Raw genomic sequence first — 6,383 nt, forward strand, 5'->3', positions numbered from 1 at the left:
TGTTTCTCACAGGGAAAGTTTAACTTATGGCAAGTTTAGCCACCGGGGCAAAAAAGGCACGAGAAATTACCTACACATTTAATACTGGAGTGAAAGTGTAGCATCACTAGTAGCCACGGCCATTCACTTCAACCTAACGTTAATTTCCAAGGAGTGCATATTCATGTCTTCCACTAATAAATTTTTACTAAATGGGTGCTTTTCATTTTTCTTTATTTTAAACATTAGTGGATATAAAGGCATGCACTATTTATAGGACCCTAGAATAATGCCTGGCACATGTCTGTAACATTTCTTGGATGGATGGATGGATGGATGGATGGATGGATGGATGGATGGATGGATGTGACCCAGGCAAGATGGCACTATGGGGCTCCAAAAGGAGGGGAAGTGAAGGTATCACCACCACCTCCACCACTGCTACCACTACCATTACTGCCTAACCTTTCTGGAGCATTTGCCATGCTAGACACGATATTATATGCCTCCTATGCGTTATCTCCTCCTGTCCTCATGAGAATCCTGACCATGATTCCCATAGGATGACTGACCCCATAATACTGATGAGGAAACAAAAGCATAAGGCAATTAGATAATTTGCCCAATGATCACAGCTAGAGGTAGAGCCAAGACTTAAATCTGACTGGAGCATTTTAACTCTTCATTGCTACACTGGCTTCCACAGCTCTTACACCCACTCCATTGCTCCAGGAAATTTGAAAGTCAAGGAGAAGGAAGACATAGCTGAGCCTCAAGCTAAAACTGGAACACCTATTGTCTACCCTAGGAGCAGATTTTTTTTTTTTAAATGACTTGCAGACCTGAACGGATGCCCCCAAGGAAACAAGGCTGTGGGAGTGGGGACTGGGGTGTCCCCATTGTCATCCATGCCAGTATACTGGTTTCCTTTGGGGATGGTGGATCCCTTCCAACTATCACAGATAATAAATATTTCAACACGTTTATTTTTTTCTCCACTTTTAGTAACTTACAGCTGCTGTTATTCTTAGGCATTGTTTTGACTGAGAGAAACACTGCCTAAGGCTGCACCACACCCTACAGACACACTTGCCCCATTTTAAGCCATGATTCCAGAAATTCCCCCATCTCCTCTAAAAGAGGAGCACTCACTAGTTAAAGCTGAAACTTTACTTTCCATACAAGGCGGTGAGGAAATAATGAGCAAATGGGCTGAAGTACAAACAAAAAGAAAATTCAAACCTACCAGGATGAAAGATGTGTTTATTTCCAGAATGTCTTTCAGGGTGTTTTTTTTTTTTGTTTTTTTTGTTTTTTTGTTTTTTTTTGTAAGACCAAATTACACAATTTGCAGCTGCTTATTTCTTCATGTACTATACAATATCTGCAAATGCTTTATAGCAGACACCTGCAATGTTTTCCATTTTAATTATAACAGAGAGTGACAGGACGCAAACCGAAAGGGGGAAAAGGGAAGCCGAAAGAGAGGGGAGGCGAGCAAGGAGCCGGAGAACAGGAGCCAGTGCCAGCAGCTAAGTGATGGGTAATAAAATCCCAGAGCTTCCCAGATCTTTCTCCATATCAATCTCCAAGAAATTGCTTTAGAAATTGACCACCTGCCAGCTATTCAGAGGCTTAAATGCAGTAGTCTCGGTTCACTTCCCGTGTAGGCGCTTTACACATTGCCCATCCCAGCAGACTTGTTCTCCTTCATTGAATTGCAGGGGGAAAATGGCACATTTCTGGAGAGTGCTAGAAACTTGGTTTCTGTCTCTAGTCTGTATTGCTCTTCCTTCTCCTTCTGCACATTTAAATGAAATCTCTCCATCCTAATTCAAATGGCAGAGCAGCCAGGTCCCAGGGCTCCTTGGGTGCTTGCTGGTGCCCTGCTCATTTGGCTCTTAATAGTGCCCTTCAGCACAGAGTTTTGCGTTGTTGTATTTTCACAAGCAGTCTGATAGCCTTAGCTGTAAAGTGTCATAAGTGTGTGAGTCTGCCCCCCTTCCTTTGGGTTTTATTTAGCTTGAGACTGAGTACCTCACTGTTTGTTAACATATCTTGGAATGGACAAGCTGTCCATGAAGTCTGGAAACCACGGTGAAATATGTATAATGTCGTCCAGGGTATCTTCCACCTATGGAAACATAAATTTTAGTAGTTGAAAATTACCTATGTGTGCACAGGATTGGACAAGCCCTTAACTGTGGATTAGGGAAGAATACAGTGGACCAGGAAGTCCACTGTTTAACCGCCTTTTCTTGTTTTCCCACACTTGAGACATTGGCAGTATATCCCCCCAAAGAAGCTTTGCCCACACACCCAAGGAAATTCGTGCAAAAATGTTCACTGATGCCTTGATTACAATAGCAAAAAAACAAAAACACAGAAAACCAAATCTACCTGGTATTCCTCAGGTGGAGAATAGATCAATAGCGGTGTAGTCATACAGCACAACAGTACACAGGAATTAGAAATGAATGTGTAGGGATCCCTGGGGGGCTCAGCGGTTTAGCCCCTGCCTTTGGCCCAGGGTGTAATCCTGGAGTCCCGGGATTGAATCCCACATCAGGCTCCCTGTGTGGAGCCTGCTTCTCCCTCTGCCTATGTCTCTCTCTCTCTCCTTCTCTCTGTGTCTCTTTAAAAAAAGAAAGGAAAGAAGAAAGAAAGAAAGAAAGAAAGAAAGAAAGAAAGAAAGAAAGAAAGAAAGAAAGAAAGAAAGAAAAGAAAGAAAGAAAGAAAGAAGAAAGAAAGAAAGAAAGAAAGAAAGAAAGAAAGAAAAGAAAAGAAATGAATGTGTAACACACTACTGCACAATAGTTGTAAATGAATTAAAGAGACATATGTATCTGGATGCACTTCAAAAGTAGGTTGAGCAAAAGAGAAAAGTGAAGTGTTGCAGAAAACATATGAACACATCATTCATATAAAAGTTTTTAAAACAGGCAAAAGAGTTTTCTAAGGATCATGTCTGCGAGTCAGGATTCCCGATCCAGAGACAATGGCCCTGATGGGATGGAGCTCAAAGGCGTCATCGATAGTAACTGAATGAGATTGTTGACAGCTTTGATGACATGAACCTCTCTGAGTCCCTTCTCTGTGGCATCTATGCCTATGGTTTCAAGAAGCCTTCTGCCATCCAGCAGCGAGCCAGTCTTCCTTGTATCAAGGGTTATGATGTGATCGCTCAAGCCTAATCTGGGACTGGGAAAAACAGCCACTTTGCCATATCAATTCTGCAACAAATTGAATTGGATCTAAAGGCTACACAGGCCTTCGTCCTGGCACCCACTAGGGAGTTGGCTCAGCAGATACAGAAGGTAGTCATTAGGAGATTACATGGGTGCTTCCTGCCATGCCTGCATTGGGGGGACCAACGTACATGCTGAGGTGCAGAAGCTTCAGATGGAGTCTCCCCATATCATCGTGGGCACCCCGGGTCATGTGTTTGACATGCTGAACCGGAGATACCTGTCTCCCAAATACATCAAGATGTTTGTACTGGATGAAGCTGATGAGATGTTAAGCCATGGATTCAAGGAGCAGCTCTATGACACATTCCAAAAACTCAACAGCAACACCCAGGTGGTTTTGCTGTCTGCCACGATGCCTTCTGATGTGCTTGAGGTGACCGAGAAGTTCATGAAGGACCCCATTCAGATTCTGGTCAAGAAAGAGGAGTTGACCCTCGAGGGCATCTGCCAGTTCTACATCAACGTGGAGCGAGAGGAGTGGAAGCTGGACACGCTGTGTGACTTGTACGAGACTCTGACCATCACGCAGGCAGTCATCTTCATCAACACCCGAAGGAAGGTGGATTGGCTCACCGAGAAGATGCACACCCAAGACTTCACCGTGTCTGCCATACATGGAGACATGGACCAGAAGGAGCGAGATGTTATCATGAGGGAGTTCTGCTCGGGCTCTAGCAGAGCACTGATTACCACTGACTTGCTGGTCAGAGGCATCGAGGTGCAGCAGGTGTCTCTAGTCACCAACTATAACCTTCCTACCAACAGGGAAAACTATATCCACAGAATCGGTCATGGTGGACGATTCAGCTGTAAGGGTGTGGCTATTAACACGGTGACAGAAGAAGACAAGAGGACTCTTTGAGACATCGAGACCTTCTACAACACCTCCATTGAGGAAATGCCCCTCAATGTTGCTGACCTCATCTGAAGGGTGGTCCACTACCTAGCCTGACCCGGGCCTCGGTCTGGGGGGCAGAAGAAGAGCAGGAAGGGGGAGGAAAAGGAGCCAAGGGATGGACATCTTGTCACTTTTTTTCCTATTTTTTTCTTTGAATAAATGTCACTTTTTGAGGCAAAAGAAGGAAAAAAAATTAAAAAAAATAAAAGGCAAAATGACATAATACAGAGTATTTGTAGTTGTGTAAGTAAGTACTATGTTTCTCAGTGCAGGTTCACGGGCAACCCAACATTCAGGTTTGGAGTCACCTCTTGGATAAAGAAGGGGGAATGAGATCTAGTAAGAAGGCAAGAAGTTTCATTTGTACTTGTAAAATTGTCTTTTTTAAGTTGGGGTCTTGTTATATTGGTCTCCACTTTTTGCACATGCGAGGTATTTCATAAGCTAAAAGCCAGTACATCGTCTACCTTCTTTATCTTGTTGGCCAGCGTGCTTTATGTGGTTATTGACTCACCTATGGGTAAATAGCTATTAAATGTGAGTTGTGACTCTGGTCTCATTATATAGCTGTAGTTCACATCTGGTTCTATAATTTAGGGTTTTAATGACAACTAAAAATCATTTTGAAACTAATGTCAAGTTATATACATGCTCATTTTGGAAAATTCAATCTATGAAAATATTGTTTCTTAAGATAGTAGGGCCTCAATATATGCTTAATTAAATTGAGGCAGATTCCTTGAGCAGTGTCTGTCAACGGTAAGTTCCCTAGTTACACTTTAAATTATTTGATTTTCCTAAAATTGGAATATATGCAGAACTTTATACATGACTTGTTATGCAAAATGAGGTTCATTTGTAAAATCCATCTACTATCCATAATTTCAATGCTTTTAAAAATATATTAAGAAGTTTTTCTTTACTGAGACTCGTTTCCTATTTTTGCTTTACACTTCAGTAGAGCTTTATGAGATGCAAGTCTGACACTAAAATTTCCATAGCAACATATTTTTTTGGTCATAAATAGAGGCATGATTAAGAGGAAAGCTTTAGTGACAGCAGTTTTCTTCACAATTAAATTCATTAGTTAAAATGCTGGGTTAAGAGGCATAGGAATTTTATTACAACAAGGACATTTTCAACTGGAGCCTTGGAAATAACACAAAATTAATTGCTAATAAATTGCCTTTGGTCCTGTTTGGTATTTTTAATAACATTTATACATTTTGTATTTAATAACAGAATAGAATAGGTCTAAAAAACACATTCTGCCAAAGTGCAAATCACCTTGAACCCTCCCTTGAAACTGTCCACAATGTGAAAGAAAACTCAGGACATTTCTAAATAATTTGAAGATTTTCCATGAGTTTCACAACTGTCCTAATTTAATTATTCCCTGCAAGAGTCACAAGAATAACTTGAACTGACTTCTCATCATTACAAAAACATTTCAGAACTAATATTGAGAATTTTTGAAATATTAAAAGGTACAAAGTAGAAAATAAAAGTTACCCAGAAATCCACTGCTGTTCAACAATGTTAACATTTAAATACATGTCCTACAGCATATCTAATTGTCTTCCTTAATAGCCAGAAAAACACAATCTTAGAGTTTAAAGTATTGAGATTTGAGGCAACTATCCATATTTCCTAAGGTGCAGCACAGACACCTTTCCAGAGCATACTGGTTGGGAAAATGCCTGAATTGGGAGTGTTTAGACCTGGTGGTCTGGATGAGATGGTTAGAAAAATCAGGATGTCATTAGATCCAAAAGTATTGTCTAGAGCTCTACTTCCTCATAGTGAAGTATTTGGTAATGATCCATAGGAAGGAAAAAATATATCAAATCTTCATTTTGTCCTTTGGAGGCTGGTCATTTAAATTTCCTTCGTAGATAGACTAGTATTTCCCTGAAAAACTTAGCTCATTTGTTCAAGCACACATTGTTCATTTGATGGATTTTATTCATTACTTTGTGCCTTTGCTTTTTGGCAAGAATGTCCTTTCTCACTCTTTTCAGTTAGAAAACATTTATCAAGTGCCCACTATGTGCCAGAGAGCAGCCACAAAAAATGCCACGATTCCCTTCCTTCAAAAAGAATAACATCTAATGATACCAGCTCTTCATTCTAGATTCAGCCTTGGCGTCTCCTCTGCCTTGCACCTGTCTTTAGTGCTGCCCCCTCGTGCCTTCACGTACCATGCCCTTGCTCACACCAGACCCACTCTATTTTACTGGGCAGATAGGCAAATT

General features: G+C 41.0%; 1 pseudogene; it reads left to right on the forward strand.

The window, feature by feature from the left end:
• The first annotated feature begins 2,864 nt into the window (after nucleotides 1-2,864).
• Nucleotides 2,865-4,252, forward strand: LOC140602207 (eukaryotic initiation factor 4A-I pseudogene; annotated as a pseudogene).
• The last annotated feature ends 2,131 nt before the right edge of the window (nucleotides 4,253-6,383 follow it).

The sequence above is a fragment of the Canis lupus genome, chromosome 13 (assembly GCF_048164855.1).
Source record: "Canis lupus baileyi chromosome 13, mCanLup2.hap1, whole genome shotgun sequence".
Lineage (NCBI taxonomy): Eukaryota > Metazoa > Chordata > Mammalia > Carnivora > Canidae > Canis > Canis lupus.